Below are 17,631 nucleotides of genomic sequence, written 5' to 3' on the forward strand. Positions count from 1 at the left end.
GTGCTTCTGGATTCCCCCCAAAGGAGGGGTGGCAGCAAGGCTCATGTGGGCAGGAACGCTTAACTGGCTACAGGTGGAAGAGGTGGAAGTGCTTTGCTATAAGTGGCTTAGTACTATAGGCTGCTTCTGCCACTGACTGACCTGTTTTTTTCTTCTGGGGAAGCTCGGAGTGTGTGGCCCACTGAACAGTCTGGGTGGTTTGTACCTTGGCTTTTGAGTTGCCAGCAACACATGTGGCAGGCAAGGAGATGGAGATGCAGTGTGCTCCGGAGGGCATGAAATGCCTTGCCTTGCTGGCCTGTTGTGTGCGACCAAGGGCTCAGATCTGTGGGTGGCTGCAGCGTTTGAGGCTGGCGTCACTGCTTGTGCTCATGATTCACCTGAGCTTTGGTACTGCTCAGTAGGGAATATTCATTTCCTTTTGAAACTCTCCTCAGGGAAAAGAGACTTCACCAAGTGAAGGGAGGCCATCTAACTCACACTGTCTTCACCTGAGACCACCTCCAAAACAAAGAACCTGACTTCTGTCCTGGCTTTGTGCACTGGAATGGACCTTGAAGCCTGTGACTTCTCAATGCAAGGTACTAGCTTTTGTTCTGTGATCAAACTGCTCTGAAGTAGGACTGGAGTGAGTGATTTTGGCTCTCCAGAGCTTTCATTCCAGTTGCTGGGAAATCTCTAGCCCATGAAGTTTGAAAGAGCCGCGGGAAGTCAGTGGTTTAGGAGGCAAATGCATGGTGGGATGTTGGTTGGGGCTGGCTTACAAGTAGGACTGGGCTTACCCCTGCCTTCACTGCCCCCTCTGTACAGACACCCAGCTGACACAGCAGGGTGCTGGTTTGAGCAGCTCTTTCTCTTCACCTCCCTCTTCCTCATGAGCTGCCGTGCAGTATTAACAGTTGGCTAAGTAGTACACACGGGAGTCCCCTGGGTAAGTATTGTGTGGGACAGTTTCTGATTGACTTGTTTCACAAAAGGAGTTTGAGGATGTCTGTGGTCACGGTGGGTAACTCAGAGCAGTTGTGAGGGGGTGGGACTCTGTTTCTAAAAGCTGTTTTACTTTCTTCTCTGCTTGGCTGCCATCACAGCGTCTCTGCAAAGAAAGGTATGACACAACAGTGGGATAATCTATTTCTTCTCAATGGGTTGGGGATTGGGGAGGTGCCTGGTGGCACTGCCATGCTGCTGCAGGTAGAAGGGGCTGAGGATCCTCGGTGTGTCTGGCCTTTGTGTGACATCACATGTGCTTGCAGGGCAGAGAGGTATTGTCAGGGGCTATCTCCATACTTTGCTGACATTATTAAATGCTGGTGATGCCTGAATGAATGAAGATCAGCAACTGAAGTGCCTGAGGGGATTCTGTATCATCATCTTCCTCTATCTTTTGCTGCTATATCCTAAATGATACCTGTGGAAAGCTGTTGTGAGTGTCAGCTCGGCTGAGACCTGAGCTGGAATGGTCTAGGTAGAGGGACTGTATTGGTTTAGCAAGAGGGGAGATGAGAATAGTCACAGGACTCAGATGTTGGTCTGGGCCTCCAGCAATCCCTCTTCACTGCTGGTTGTGTGTGGCACAGAGGAATTTACTCATGTTCTGAGTGCCCTAGCCCTACCTGAAAGAGCAATAGCCGTGATGCTCTAAGGCTCAGTAGGTCTTAGTTCTTGCCATGTGTAGAGAGCCTGCAGACCTGAGTGCTTTCAGTAAGTCTGCCAGAAAAGAGTGTGCTTCAGGATGGGATAGGGGTGAGCTGTGCCTTCCCACACCTTCCTAGTTCTGAAACACCTCCAGGGTCTGGCATGCTTTATTTGGAGAGCCTGGTTTTGAGCTGGTAATGTAGCGAACTCTGGTCTTTATCCCGGTGTGAGCTGCTCTGGTGCTTGTGTCCCCTTTTAGAGCAATGCCTTCCCAGGCCTCCAGAGGCAAGAGAGCTTCCCAAATAGGAGCTCTGCCTGAGGGCATAAGGTAAAGGAACATGAAGAGCCTTGAGGTTTTACCAAATAAAACACAAATTCTCAGGTTTGACTGCAGCAGGTGAATTTTCCACCAAACACCCTTATATTCCTCTCCAGAGAGGTCCAACATCTGGGGGGAAAAAACTGTGCTGAGGAAGCTGCCTCATAGGTTCTAGGTGATTTTTTTCATCACCAAAGAGCTTTTCTTGTGACTCCTGTCACAGGTTTCTGCTTGTGTAGCGCCTGATATTGAAAACCCTGCATTGTCCATCAGATCTGGACCTGGGATGAGCAGATCCTCTGAGACAAGAAGGTAAGAGGAGGAGATTGATACTTCAGGAATCTTTAAATGCTGAAGTGATCCTTGTGGTTCAGGCTCTTGCAAATCAGTTATCCTTTTCCACATTTGTCTCCTCCCAGTACCTACTGGGCGCATTGCTGAGTGTCCTTCAGGGGCTGCTTGCTGAGGGATAGTAGCTCATTAGTGACAATAGCAATATTTCCCTGGACTCCAGCTGTTTTCTGAGGTCCCCATAGTTCTACAAACATCACTGCAGTGAAGGAGATGCATTTAGCCTTTCAGGCATGTGGCTTTGTGATCTCTCATGCTCTGGACTAGAAATCCCTGTGTTCCAGTCTTCTGCCCTAGAGCAAGTTGTATGGCTTCTACTTTCAAAACAAGCTCAATTTACTTTGGGCTACAGAGGCTGTTTGCACGTTCTCCAGAGCCCATCCCTAGGCTGTGATTGCTTTTTCACTGTTTATAAGCACAAGCTGACTGTTTAGTCCTAGAGCTATAAGGGTTGGAGGGAGTTTTCTTGTTCAGTTAATGAAGGTAGACTTTTATGCGGGGGGGAAAAGCTAAAAAAAGTGTAGGAAAGGGATTAGAAATATCTGCTGTCTGTGTTTGAATTTTCAAAATATTTCCTCCCCCCCCCCCCCCCCTTTAAATCCTAAAGTAAAGCTAAATTTGTGGGTTAGCTTGGTAGCTTGGACTGATGGAGTTATTATTGCTAGGATCTTTGGGATTACTGCATGGGCACAGCTGCAGAGGTGATGAGATGGGAACACTGCCTTCCACAGAAGTGCAGCTGGGCCAGCCCAACCAGCCCTGACGGCTCAGATCCTGAGCTGGGCTGGGGAATATGAAACAGCCTTGCAAAATCATTGTGGAAATTTACCCACCTGTGTATGAAACTGACTTGCCTACCTTTGCCAGGAGGAGTTTAACTTGCCCATTAAAATACACATCTATTTATGTATTACATGTTCTGTGAGAGAAGTTTTTCCCAGGCAGTTACAAAACTCCGTCTAGACTGTAAAGTGTGGCATCTGGTGGTAACATGCCATATACATATATCTGAATACAGTATCTCCTGTATCACCCTGCTTGGGAGTTAACAGCACATATCTGGATTACAGCGAGGCCTTTCCGTTCGCAGCACACTATCCTTGGATAAAGGCTTGGCCTGGTTCCTGCCAGCCCTGGTCTGAATGGGGCTCTACCCTGCTTGCTTCCATCCGGGTGCAGCCGGGCAGGCGTTTCCATGCTGCCTGTCCTGACCTGTGGCCCCACAGTTCAGGTAGGCTGGAGGCAGCAGTTCCCAGGCAGAGCTCTTCCGGCAGGGCTGAGTAGAGGGGAGGGAAGATGTTAAAAGCCTGTCTGGGTAAGAACAGGGTTGTCACATCCATCTGCTCAGGCCCTGACGAGCAGCTGATCCATATTGTTAACATATTGCCTGCCATATGGGCTAGCTCAGCTCTTCAGGAACGCTTGGGAGACCTGACCTCTAGTGTGACAAGATGTGAGCATGAAGGACGGGTTGACAACAGCCCTTGGGTCTCGGAGTGTGAAACCATGTTTCAGCCACTTCCGCTGCCTTCCCCTGACTTATTCCCGCGCTGCCTCTGCCTGCCTCGCTCCGTCTCTTCTGTCTCTCTGAGGATTTTTTCCCTCCCTCCCTCCCCTGTTTTCTGCATCCCTGGTCTGTGCTAGATCAATGACCTTCACTCATAACCAGACTGGACAGTTCTGACTCCCTCCCCCGGGCCTTCGATCAGATGTTTAGTTGGAAAGCTGAATGGGGGTAAGTCAAAGGAGGGGAAAGAGGATCGTGTGCTTGGCAGGCCTTATAGCTGTCCTTACCATATCTGTCTGGGAGGGGGACTGAAGACTGATCCACTGAGGTCCTTAGCACCTCCTGCTCACTTGGATAGCAGCGGGCGCTCACGTAACCTTTTGATGGAGGGTGAAGCCCACCAGTGGGGTCTAAGCAGGTTGAAAGGTCTCAGATGTTCAGGAAAGGACCTTGATGCCACAGTTCAAGGAGAGAACACTTAAAAGGCTCTTGAGAGACATGGAATGGGTCAGTTGAAAAATAAAGGTAAGGGCAGCCCAAAGCCCTTACAGAAGCCCTGCAGTGCCCAGCAGCTGGTGATTTTGCACCTACTCATGAGAGGGAATAGTTGTTCAAGGGACAAAAGCTGAAGAGGTGTTCTGGCAGTGAGAAAGTTGCCTGAACAGGATCCCTCCCAGTGCTGAATGAGGCCTGACTACAGAGCCTGTGGTGCAGTTAGGTGCAAGCACACGCGTGTGGATATGTGGAGCAGCTAAGCCCTAAAGAAGCCCAGAGTTTCAGTGGAGGCTGGCAGTTGCCTGGATGACTGTCACACTGGATACCAGCCTGCCCCAAAAACTCAGATGGATGAAGGGATGTTCAGTACTGGAGGAGACAGGACTGTGCCAGGCCTTCATGGGTTCAGACCTCGCTTTCCCTGTCACCTTCAGTCATTTTTTAGAACTAGTGATGTCCTCATTCTCCTGGAACTGCTGCTTACGAAGTTGGCTATCTCCTTCTTAAGGCTTCTTGAAATTTATAGAGGTTAAATCCTGGTCTAGGGAAGCAAGCACCAGTTTTACTGTAAACTTCAGTGGCATTGGGATTTCAGCCTTGGCTCCTCAGAAGGGGATTAGGATGTTTCCCAATATTTTTTACCCATCAGCTCTGCAAGACCTGCAGGCATGACTCATTCATATTTTAGTGTCTCCACATAAGGGTTGCCTTAATTTTACATGTCTGTCCTGTGAAAATCATTATCCTCCAAAAAGCTCAGGTCTTGCCCTGCTCTTCATAAAGGTTTTAGAGCAGTTTAGATGCTTTCATTTCTCTCCTTTCCCATATACCTGCAATTGCACTGATCTTTCAGTGTTTATTTGTAGAGAGGAGCCCACTGAAATATTGCAAAATAAAACACAGTGATGAGTCGTGGTTTATTTATTCAAGCTTAACTGATGTAACAAACCTGATTTTATGTTAATAATGACTCAGAAGCAGAGTTGGGAGGAGAAGCCAGATCTTCTGATTCCTTTAACCATCCAACAGTATTTCTTCGTGTCCTTAGATCCAACAGCAGTTCTCTGAGCTGGGATACAGGCAGTAGTTTTGTGGCAGCCTGATGAAGCAGCTGGCTGAAAAAATAATCATAGTGCTTTGCGAGTTTGCAGGGTTCCATTAACACTTAGGAGCATGTTCAGCTCCAGCAGGCACTGCATGTACTCTGTCTGTCTGTCTGTCCGTCAGGCAGCTCTCCAGCCAGCAGGGACGCTGACCTGCAGAGTTCCTCAAGGAAAACCAGTTGGAAAGCACTTGGAGCAATCAGTGCTAAGTATGCGCATGAGTGTTCGAGGGAAATGCATGTTCAAAATGCAGATCATAGAAATCTGTTGATAAAACTAAAAAATCTAAAAAATGAACAAATAGTGTAACGTGAATGGTAGCAGTTCTCTGATGTCTTCTGCTGGGGGCTCATTCCAGAGCTGGTGCTCAGCCCATGGGCAGTGCTGGAGGTGAGGCTTATCTCACTACTTGAGCTGAATATGGAAAGGCTGTTTTAGCATATTGCCTCTGACAAATTATGTGGTAGTGCTGAGGCTCTTTTTTGCTATTACTGCAGTTATATATTAACTATTAAGAGCTACAGGTAAGCCATCTGCTGATGTACCAGAGCTGAATTTCTCGTCAGCAGAACTATCCTGATTTTTGCCAGGGCAGTTTACAATCTGTCCCAGTGTCTTTCTTGTGATTCTTGCTGAGTTTGTCTAAGCTGTATGTTGATAGAACATGCAAGAGAAAAGGGGAGAGGGCAAACTAAGGTGAGTTTGAAAGTAAAAGGAGCAAACAATATTGCTAGCCTTGTCCTTTCAGAAGTCAAAAGCTACTCTCCTCCTCCCTGCAATTATAAGACTTAATAATACCAAGGTTTCTATGGTTCAGCATGCACACAGATCACATTTCAGGTTGCTGTGCCCTGAAAGTGGGAGAACAGAGGGAGCAAAGGGAGGGATAGCAATGTACACACATTTTTGTACAAAACAAAAATCTTGCGTAACTTGCAAGATCTTAGACTTTAAGAAAATTTACAATTTGAAGATTTACAAGGTTGACAACACTCGTCGCATAGGAGCAATTTCTACTTGATTACCAGGTCCCTGAAGTATGCTGACCTAGAGAACGGCCTACTCAGGAAGCTGGTTGCCATCTTCCCTTGCCAGGGCTAGTTACAACAGGAGCTGAAGCCAGTTGCCCCAAAAGCCAGGAATGATTTTCTTGGTAGGCTTGTTTTACTTGGGGCTATCTGGCAGTGGAATAGTGCAGATCCTACCTGAGCTGCTCACATATGGTATGGAGCAGAGAGGGTTTGTCCTCTCTACATCATATTTGAGGAACTAGGAATTGGATGTCCTTTATCCCTGATACAGGAATAAAGTGAGGAGAGCTGCTTGGCATCATCTGCTGTAGCAGCACAGCCTAGGGCTCTGGCTTTCCCCCCAAGAGGCTCCTTCCTTTGCCCATGAGACACTTGTATCCCTGGCTTTCCCAGCCTAGAGCTGCTGGACCATGAGGGATGCTTCCCCCTCTGTCCCTGACTTCCTAGCACTCTTAACCTGTGGGAGACTAGCCAGGGGGAAAGACCAGTTATCCTCCCCTAGAACCGGATATCCAGGCAGAGCCTGAACAAGGAGCGGGGAGCATTTCACATGCATTTGGAGAGCATTGAGCTCTCAGGCTTTTGGTCCAAATTTTGAAAATCCACACAACGTTCCTCCGGCAGAGTTGCCTCTCCTTTCTCAGCTGCAGAGAAAGGTGAAAGTGCTTCCCAGGACCCTACCAAGTCAGTCACCTACCAGCTTCTGTCCTTGCTCTTTGAACCCTGCCACACTGGCTGTCCTCCCATTATCCTCTTCTGCCTGCTTCTTCCTCATTCCCCTGTGCCACTTTTTATGGGTTCACCAGAAAGGAGGGGAGATTTTTCTTCCCCTTGTTTGCTTCACACCATTACTCCCATCTGTTCATCCAGGCTCTTAGTTGTTTTGTTTTTCAGAGTCATGTGGATTTGGGTGCAATTTACACTCTCTGGGATGCTCTTCTGGACAGTGCTGGTGTGGGGAGGAGGTCTGGTTCACAGGCCAGCACCGGGGCTGGGGTAAATGTGCCTCTTCAAATTAATCAAAAATTTTTCCTCCAGAAATGCTAATGGGGGGAAAGCAATTAAAGCAGCCTGGTTTTTATTAAGTAATCTGTGTTAAGAGCTTGTAATGAAGTTTAGTGCCGTTGTGACTCGATATTTCAGCTTCATCGGTTTGAGTCAAAACAATCCAAAGTGGGAAGGGAGCAAAGAGATGAGATGCTCCCCAGCATCTGTAGCGCTGATTCTTGTTCCAGCTCATTCTTGCAGATTTCTAGTGCAATACATAGGAGACCACTCACTTTTTATCCTGTCCAGGATGAGAAAGGGAGCTTTAGAATCTGCCACACAAACTGGATGGCTTCTTGTTTAAATACCTGTTCTCAACGTGAGAATGGCCATGGCTCCTTGGAACAGACTTTGCCTCATTTCTTGGGGTAGTGCAAACATTAAGTTTTTTTCCATAGGAAGCAATGAGAGGACAAGGGACAGCAGAAGCGAGGTGACACTGAGGAGCAGTTAGACCCCCCAGATCAGAGCTGCATGCCTCTGAACAGGTTCATAAACTTCTTCGAACATGGGAAAAGTTTTAGCTGCCACGGGGTGAGGATGGGGATGATACCTGCCCTTCCTGTCCTCTGCACCTCCGGGGCTGTGCTCACTCCGCTCTGAACAGCAGGGCCCTGTTACCAGGGTGGCAATCTGCTGGGGGCTGCGAGCAGCTGTGGAAGCAGCCCATCTCCTTCCCCTCTCCCCCACTCCCAGAGAAGGCAAAAGAAAAAAAGGGACAAAGTCCCTTTAAAGAACTATATGCCAAGCCTCTGCCGTCCTGTTTTATCTGAAGTCCAACCGCATGTTGTTCCAGGGCCGATCCGCTTTAGCTAATTAATAATCTGACAGGAGCCACCCAAGGGATTAGCTGCTGAGACGAGCTAGACCAAACCCCCAGCAAATGAGCCCCATGCTCCCTGGGGACTGAGAGGTGACTTTGGGGGGCAGGGGGTTGCACCACACGTAGAAGGGTGTCGGAGCCCTGAAGGGGATTTATGGCATCTGGGAGGGTGAAGGAGGAGGTGAGGGGTTACAATTTATGAGATATAAACTAATAAATCAGTTACTTGAAGAGGGGAAAGAGGGAAGCACCAAATTAAAAGATAACGTCTTAAAGGAACAGTGTAAATTGATGGTGCTCCCTGTGGCAGGGGCACTGGGAGAGTTCCCAGTGCAGACCAGTTGTAGCTTCCTCTGCGCTGGCTGCCTGGGAGAGAGGAAGAGAGAGACTGCAAAGCAGCAGAAAAAGGGGTGTTGGTGGGGATTGGGAGGAAGACAGATGCATCTTTTTGCAGTTTATGCAAATAGTTGATGGTTTGGCTTTTGTGGCAGACAGCACCTCTTTTGATTGCAGACCACAGGGGCTGTGGTGCCCCTGCCCTGGGAGAGGTAAATGGGTAAGGGGGGTTTGGTTAGGGTTAGTCATCCCATTCAATCAGGCTTTCTGTAGGGGAACACTTCTTAAGTGGGATTAGTGGAGAGGGTCAACTTGGAGCAAGGCAAAATTACTATCAGGAAAGCTGTCTCAAGACAGTGTGATACCTTTTTTTTCTCCAAATTTGCCTCGTCACTGAGTCTTCAGGTGATTGTGAGGTTTGAAGTTTGCTCCTGAGGAAAATGCTTGGTTTTGTTCTGGAGCCTTGTAGATGTCTGGAACTTCCTGGTGGTGAATGTCCGATTGTCTTCTGATTTCAGGAGCTTTTGTTCCTGCTGGGCAGGGCTTTGGCCTTGGGCACAGGTTTTTCCCCTGCCTCTTCCACTGCACAGTCCCAAAGCTAGTTTGCCTTTCCATACCAGTCTCTTTGGGTGCCTTGAAACCTCTCCTGGCCCACAGTTCTTTCTGAGAGTGTGCGCGGGCCTCAGCTCTCTCTAGGGGCTGCTGTAATGCAAATGGTAATGCAAGATGGGATTTCCAAAAGCCGCCTTAGGGGGATTTGTAATCCCTGCCCCATGACGATGCTAGACACAAGCTAATGGAGAGGGGCCTATGTGAGCCCTCTCTGCAGAGCCAGAGCAAACCTCTGAGTCCTTGCCAAAGGCTGAGCTTTTGGCACTGTTCCTTGCAAGGGCAGGAGGCTATTTCCTCCATCTCTGCCCAGCCTGCAGCAGAGCCAGGGCAGCACAGGCCCGGGGAGTAAGGCAGTGGCTGTGGAGTGGCCGGCTGTCCAGGTGAGCTCCTCCTGCCCCACCCCACCCCACGGCCAGGAGCCAGCCCAAGGGCCCGCATCCGGTCCCACGTGAGCCACAAGCAGCCCTGAGCTGGTCGCTGTGAGCACCCCTTTGCTCAAGAGGTGTTGGGATCATGTGGGTGTTGCCCTGGGGGAGCACAGCACAGAGCCTGCGGATTGCTCTTCCAGTGGGGCAACTGCATTAAGCCAACAAAACTCATCTGACTGCTTTGACATATTTCCATCTAGAGAGCTGCCTTGCAGCTTGCAGGGTCCCCCACGCAGACATGTTGAGCTCAGGTGGCTTCTTCTTGTGATCTTGAAAGGCAGAGAGTAGAGAGGCAGCAGTCCTGTGCCATGCTGGAGCTGAACTGTGGCCTTGAGACACTTTCTAGGGGAGGGAATTGCTTGGGCCTGGGCTCCAGAGTGGTCTGGAAATCTGCTGCCAGCACTGCACCATCCTGTCCCATCCCAATCCTCATCTGGCTGTGCTTGGGCAGTCTCATGGTGGGAGCATGTGGGGAAGCTCTCCTGGAGGCTGGGCTGGCAGTCACACCGTTGCAGCCTCTCATGCACACAGCCGTGGTTTGGCCTCCCTCCTGCAAAGCTGCCAGTAGCCCACACTGCTCCTGACCAACATCATTAGTGCGGGTATTTATATTTCATTAACAACATTAAACCAAAATGGCATTAAAAGCAACACCAGTGATAAATAGCTTATTAATAAACAGGGAATGGGCTGTACCATGCACAAATTCAATCCCTTCCTAAATATGTCTCTACCACTAAAACCAGCCTTTTAACTCCTGCTTATCTGGAGAAATTTGACGGATGTTTTGGGGGTGGGTGGTACTCGGATGAAGGCAGGTAGTAGGGGCACACAGTGTCATATAGTTTGGTTTTTCCTAAGGCAGCTGACTAGGGTGGGAAGATGTAGATTTCTCAAAGTGCTGTTGCATTTCCATTGTTGTGTGGGACTTGCTCAGTTGTGTTTCTAATGTAACTTTGATTGTGTTAAAACAGTAGTAGTATAGAAAGCATGAAACAAAACAAACAAAAAAAAAAAAAGAAGAGAGACTGAAGATTCAAGTGAGTGTCTGCCTTTGAGTTTAGTGCCCTCTCCTCTGTTTCCCATACACTTTTTCACACACCCCTCCTGGCTTGGACAGGACCATCCACAACAGCCACCAGCACAAAATCTCTTGCTTGCACCAGACCTAGTCTCTTCCAGTGATGTCTGAGGACAGCCAGCGCTGTTCTTATTCCTCCCTATGTGTTTATTCTAGGGATTAAGAATGTTAAAAATCTGGCTTTTCTTGTAAGCTTGTCAATCAGCTTATTATTTTTATTTTCTGGGGTTTTTTTGCCCCCAACTCCCTATTCTGCAAAATTGCTTCCTATGCTTCTGTTCTACCCTAAGTACAAAGGCTCTTTTCTTGGTCTTCATGCTCTCTCTTTCCACAGTAAATTAATTAACTCAGAAACTTGGATGAATCTGGAGTTGAAACCCCCCCTCAAACCACCTCCAGCTTTCTCAGTGAAGTTCCCCTCTCTATACACCTCCTGGGCACTTTTCCAGTGGGGAGGACAAAGTATAGGGCTTTGCCTTGCTTCACCATACTCCTACTATGCAGCACAAGCTGCTGCCTCCTTTGCATCCTGGTCCAGTTCTGGCCCTCAGTTTAGGAAGGACATTGACTCTTGAGCTCGTCCAGACGAGGGCAACAAGGCTGGTGAAGGGCCTGGAGCACAAGGCCTGTGAGGAACAGCTGAGGGAGCTGGGGTTGTTTAGCCTGGAGAAAAGGAGACTCAGAGGTGACCTTATCACTCCCTACAACTTCCTGAAAGGTGGTTGTACTCCGGTGGGGAATGGTCTCTTTTTCCAGGCAGCATCTGACAGAACAAGAGGACACAGTCTCAAGGGTTTCCCTTACGCTATGCCAAGGGAAATTGTGGTTGGATGTTAGGAGAAAGTTTTTTGCTGAAAGAGTGATAAAGTACTGGAATCATCTGCCTGGGGAGGTGGTGGAGTCACCATCCCTGGACGTGTTTAAAAAAAGCCTGGATGTGGCAATTTGGTGCCATGGTTTAGTTGAGGTGTTGGGGCTGGGTTGGACGCGATGATCTGAAAGGTCTCTTCCAACCCTGTGATTCTGTGATCCAGACGTACTCCCCTGCTCCCAGGACATTTGGGTCCCCGCACTCTTGTAGATGCAGTGTGCTCAGCAACATGGGCACCCTCCATCCCAGGCATGTTATCTGCAGAGGCAGCAGGGCAGCATCAGGTCCTGGGCACGCTGGTGTACTGTACTGCCTGCGCAGGCACGCCGCGATGCAGCTTCCAGAGACTGGGCAGCTCTTGACTTAGTCATGCTCATCTGTGATACTCTGCCTGAATGTACCTTAATGGCTTGGGCTGCAGTGTTTGCAGGTTTTAGACAGTAACTTTGTGGTCTCCCTGCTTTGGACTGATATACTCACCTCTCAGCTTGCATCATGCAAGGGCTTTTCATGGAGAACGAGCCCTCTTCCCCAGCCTGGTCATGTCCAAGTTGGCATCAAATATAATTTTTGCAGTTCTATTCTAAGGACAGTGGTAGTCTTAAATGTAGGATTTGAAGTGCAGCTGGCATCTTTCTGCTTCCTCCTCTCCTCATCCTTAGGTCGTTCTGACACAGGCCAGGCACAGGTTGGATGGGGAGCACAAAAAGCAGACCTGGCTGGAGTCACCTCCCTGACCAGTGTCTTCTATATGATGGAGAGCAACCAGAACATGAGACAGGGTGTTTTATCATTTGCTTGCCTGCCAGCATGGGCAGTAGCATGGGTCACATGTCTCCTGGTTAGCTGAACTGTGAAGTGTGTGCCCTGGAAGAGGCATGTAAGAGAGGAAGCTCATCAGAACCTGCCTGTTCCCACTCAGCTGTTTGTTGCAGGGTCTGTCCCTTAACTGACATGAACACGAAGATAATCGGATATTCAGAGCAGGGAGGGGAGGGGAAGAGAAGGGAAAGAAACCAGGCATCAAGATAATCATGATTTCCCCAGAGCCATGAAGGGAACTCAAAGGCTGATATCCAGCAGCATCTCTCAGTCTCACTCTTACCACAGCATTGAGGATAAATAAAAAGCAGCTCATGCTGCTTACCTTCTCTGGTCCCAGCCCCAATCCTGGAGCATCCCTTCCTGCAGAGAATTTGGCAGGGTCAGGAGGGAGAAGTGGTTGTACTCAAGCCCCTTCTTCTAGGGGCTTGGAAGGACTCAGAGACTGGGAGATGTGGTGTGGGAGTTGGCTATAGCACTGGATGAACATCTTGGCTGTGGATGGACAAAGAATACAGAGAGAACACAAGAACCTGGGATCTGCTTAACTGTAGGCAGTAGAGATTCCTACAGCCCGCAGAAACAGGAGTGGATCAGACAGAAATGCCCTGCACGATTAGCAACCATGAGTTGGCAAGGGGAAGGTTTCTGAGCTTTTGAGCTTTTCACCCTGAAGCCATTCCTGGAAATATCCCTGAGGAAACACTATTGAACAGTCCTGTCCACTAGGAACACCACCCCTGCCCAGTGCCAGTAAGGATGGTGTCAAGGCTGTTTAGGACTGAAAGTGACAAAAATGGCCTCTCCCTTTGTCCTTCTCTGTTACTGTGCTTCCTTTTCATTCTTTTGGAAGGATCTCTGTTACACATTAATTACTGTCACCTGCCAGATCTTGGGCTTTCTCTCCCCTGAATAACCAAACAAGGATGTGATGTCTTGAGCCCTGCTTTTCACTATGGAGAATAGCCCCTGTGTAAGGGACTCTTGGGTGGAAGGAAGCATAAGCTTCCCCCATCTGCTGAGGCATATGTTTCATAGGAAATTGTTACATGCTTCTGGGAGGACACTCTCTGCCACTTTGGAAGGTTATTGTGGAAGCTGTCTCACATCAGATCTGTGTCTGAGGGCTAAGGGAGTCATGTCCTATTTCATCCACTGACAGTATGAGAACAAGCAGACCTGAACTGGTGCTCTGTGTCCAAAGGATGGCTTCCCATAGGGCATGGAGCCGTGCTGAGGGGGAAGCTGATCTGTACCCAGCTCCCAAACTACTGCTATTAGTGCCCACCCCAGCAATTCTGCAAACTCCACAAGCTGCCTGTTCCATTGCAGCTCTCTCTATGGAGTGTCTTCCCTTGGAAGGAATTTTAATCAAACTTGACTGAGGAGTGCTGAAAAACATGAGGAAGTAATTACAAATATGAATTTACAGCCTCCTGGAGTACCTCCCTCCTTCTCTCTCTTTGCATAACGCCTGTGTTTACCCTGTTTCCTACCGTTACCAGTCTCATTCCTCAAGCCCTCCTCCACTTCATTACCTCTGTCCAAACCCCATGCGTCAGATTTGTGACCCTCAGTGCTGCCTCAGAGACAAGAGCAAAGGTAGAGCCAGTTCTGGGAAAGATTGTGGTCCTCACTTTTTTCTGTGAGGCAATAATAAGCCAGCAGGAGGACAGTCCCAGGAGGAAGTTGCAGGTTCCCTGAAGGAAATTGGCTGGAACAGCCTCCCTGATTGTCTGCGATTTCCCAGCTAGATAGGCCCCAGGAGAGGGGGTAGGCTGGAGCTGGGTGGAATCAGCCTGGAAATCAGGATGGGCTGGATGCTTCCTCCATAAGGTGTTATTTTCTCATGTGTGCCGTTCTTGAGAGTCTTTCTTTTCTTTCTATTTATTTTCATGCATGCAGTCATTACTGTGGGAAGGCTCTTAGCTTGGCTGACTGCAGGATCCATTGCCAGCGCCTGGGGGTGGCCACAGATTCCAGTGCCATTCGCAGGTTATGTACTGGCATTGTTGGCTCTTGCTCCCTGGTTCCAGGTTGTCCTTCTTTCGTTGCACGTGGGCATAGAGTGAGTCTGTGTGTTGCCTGTATGGAATGGACAGCTTTCACTCCAGAGACTGTGAGCCTTTCGCAGAAGGGAGAACGAGGAGAATTGTGTGGGTGAGACGCCAAGCTCAGTCCAGTTGCCTTGGGCAGGAATTAAGGGGCAAGGTGTGAACTGTGTGTGGGGGTAGCAGAAGAGCTAAGCCACTCAGTCACTTCTTCTCCCATCTTCACTTTGCTTTCCTCTCAGAGCAGTAGGAGAAATGGCTGGCAAGTTACTGGGCTCTTGGAATTCCATGTTACTGTTCAGGCAGTTGCCAGCCTGTGTAGTGATTAGGAAGAAATGTGAATTTTTGGGTGGAATTTAGAAATGGGTAAATTTCTATGGAGGACCCTTTGCTTCCAACCTGTAGCTCCTGGCTTTTTTTTTTTTTTTTGAGGGTTATGCCCTGGGGGTAATTTATTTTACTTGGCCCTAAGGGGGCCAGAGAACCAGCTGTCCCAATGCAAATAGGGGAGGGAATTCCCTGCCTTTCTGGCAGGCACATTTAGGCCTTCTGTGCAGGGTTGAACAGAAGGCTCTGGAACCCCTGGGCTTACTAGATGTGTGATTCAAATCTCAATTTGACTGGCTGGGACTCTCCTCTTCTGGGTAGTCAAAAGAAACCAACCCCAAATACTTTTCCCAAATCTGCTATCAAAGAGGCTGCTACCACGGCATTACATTGGGCTGTTTGGTGATGAAGGAGAGAAGGGGGAGTAGCATAAGTACTCCCTTGGGATCCCCTCTTACACTCTCATTTTCCTGTAACCACTTTCATTTTTTTGGCTAATTAAAGACTCTGAGCAGTGTTCAGCCTGTGGGGTTTCTTTTATTTGGTTCCTCAGCAATTAACTTTTTTTACTGAACAAAGTTTTGCTTGAGCTGGGGCCCATGTCTTGGTTTAAAATTTCTCCAATACCCTGTGAATCCATGCCCCTTCCTGTCCCATCCATGGCTCAGTGCCACCTTCTCTTCTATCACTGGTAATTCTTCCCAGTGCTGTCCCCTGCCTCTGTGCTTTCTTCTCCACCTTCACTCTCACCAAGCCCCTTGTTCTGCAGAGAAAAGGAGGACCCAGGAGCCTTTTTGCTCCGTCTTCAGAGGGCCAGGAACCCTGCTCGTTCCAAGTTGCAGAGGCTTCCCTCTGTTCAGAGGTTTTCCCATGACATAGTCCCAATGGGCTGGGAAGAACCTGAACTGCAAGACCAGCCTGTCTGTAAGCAGCTGTGCCTGTTCTGCTCTGGTGTCTCAGGGTTTTTGTGGGCTCAGTTCCCTCCTTGCCTGGCGCCTAAGCCCTTTACCCAGCCCATCTGTCCCTTTCCTCACATCGAGAAGGGCCATGGGCTCCTAGGTTCCCTTTGTGGTCTGGGGGCTGTCCTGGTGGGAGGCTGCCCACATGCCAGAATCACCTGGCTCAGAACTCTCCTGCAGTGGGACCTTGCAGTGCCCATGTGTTATCTGAGAGCCCGTGCTCTGATCTTAGAGCTGGTGCCTGTCCTCACCTGCCAGGGATTCCACTTCAGATGACCATGGTCTTGAACCTGCACACTCAGCTGGAGGCACTGGCCTCCTGTCCTGAAAGGCCTGATTTTTCTTGCCTTGAGCTCTTTGCCGACTGTCCTGGCACAGCTAAAAGCGCACCATGTCCCTCGCTGTACACCACCTCCTCCATCACCCCCCGCCATGCAGAGAAAAGGTGGCCACTCAGCTTGGAAACTCTTTGTCCAGCTGTTCTGGAACCCTGTAGCCTCCTTAGCCCCTGTCAGGATAACAAGTGTTGGACATATTTGTTGTTTTGAGGATTAGTGGTTTTTGTTGTTGTCTTCCCCGAGAGCCGTTTCCTTTGCTGTTGTGCGGTGGTGTAGGCAGCTGTCCCTTTCAATAAGGAGTGTCAGCACCAAAGTGCCGCCCCCTCCTCGGGCTGGTTTCACCCTCCCTCGCCCCCCCAGCCCATTCCCTGTGGTGAGTGTGCCCACGCCAGGCAGGCACGCACGAGCTTTGGCTTGCTGGGGGAGCGCACCTGCAGCACCTGCACACACACGCCGGTGCTGGCGGCTGTGCCGGCACTGCCGTGCACACTCCCTTGGCACCAGCCAGGCTGTGGGGGTGTGTGCCTCTGCTTCCCATCTGTCCGTCCTCTGCCATGCATGCTCTGCCGTGCATGCATCAGCCGGTCATGGGTGTGTGTGCCCCGGTGCTTCCTGTCCGTCCGTCCATCCATCCATCCTCTCCCACTCATCCTGTCTGTGCACACATGCACTGTTGTGGGCCTGCGGCATGCTGCACCAGGCCCTTCCACCCTGCACATCCAGCAGCATGCAGGGATCTGGATAAACTTTGTTTTAAAAGGGAAAATGTTTGTCTCAAAAAAAGAGAAGAAAAAAGCAAATGAAACAAAAGCCTCCAACCTAACCTGTGTGCATACAGTGAACTTTCTATCGTCTGTAGAGAATACCCAACCTCATGCCCAAATGCTGGAGGTCTGAGACAGTTGGAGTGCAGCACGGAGAGAAACAGTGGTTTCCAAGGACTGATTAGATGGCATGCCAAGTGTATTAAATTTTGCAGACATTTTAACAGCAATATGCTAGATAGTTGGGTGTCCCCTGAGGCTGCTGGATTTTTTATATCCTTCACAGAAGGTCAAAGCCCTCTTCTGCCTGCCCCCCTCCCTCTCTCTGCTGTCTCTCTTTCATTCCTCGTCCCTTTCTCTCTGTGTCACCATCCCTCTCTCTCTCTCTCTCTCTCTCTTACTCTCACTCTCACTTTTTTGGTGCACTTTATCCTTCTATTTTGCTCTGTGAATATAAAATAAAAGATCAGTCATTTGTGAGTTCCCCCATGAGTGGAAATTTGCACTCCCTGTGGGCTCCTCACACAGAGATGGGTATGTTGGGGCTTTCCCCTCTCTTTTCTGCACTTTGTTTTGGGGAAAATATGTTTTCCTCCCATCCCTCCCCAAACATCAGTGCTCTTCCCCCCCCCCACTTTTTTTTTTTATTTTTGTAGCAAAAGGAAAAAAAAAAGGCAGGAAAAGAATCCATCTGGCATATGAATAATTGAAATGGCTCAACTCTGTTCCTG

At 49.2% G+C, this 17,631-nt stretch overlaps 1 protein-coding gene across 22 annotated transcripts in view; it reads left to right on the forward strand.

The window, feature by feature from the left end:
* Positions 1–17,631, forward strand: part of CASZ1 (castor zinc finger 1) — a 192,573-nt gene that overhangs the window by 33,937 nt on the left and 141,005 nt on the right. For 8 of the 22 annotated variants that reach the window (XM_038159655.1, XM_038159641.1, XM_038159661.1 and 5 more), the window contains exons 2-4: positions 438–581; positions 1,089–1,105; positions 2,178–2,266. The exons of 8 other annotated variants lie outside the window; for them this stretch is intronic. The gene's annotated coding sequence lies outside the window, so the exon portion shown is untranslated. The remainder of the gene's footprint in view (positions 1–437; positions 582–1,088; positions 1,106–2,177; positions 2,267–17,631) is intronic. 6 more of the 22 variants (XM_038159656.1, XM_038159647.1, XM_038159644.1 and 3 more) reach the window with 2 other exon arrangements.

Source organism: Motacilla alba, chromosome 21 (assembly GCF_015832195.1).
Source record: "Motacilla alba alba isolate MOTALB_02 chromosome 21, Motacilla_alba_V1.0_pri, whole genome shotgun sequence".
Lineage (NCBI taxonomy): Eukaryota > Metazoa > Chordata > Aves > Passeriformes > Motacillidae > Motacilla > Motacilla alba.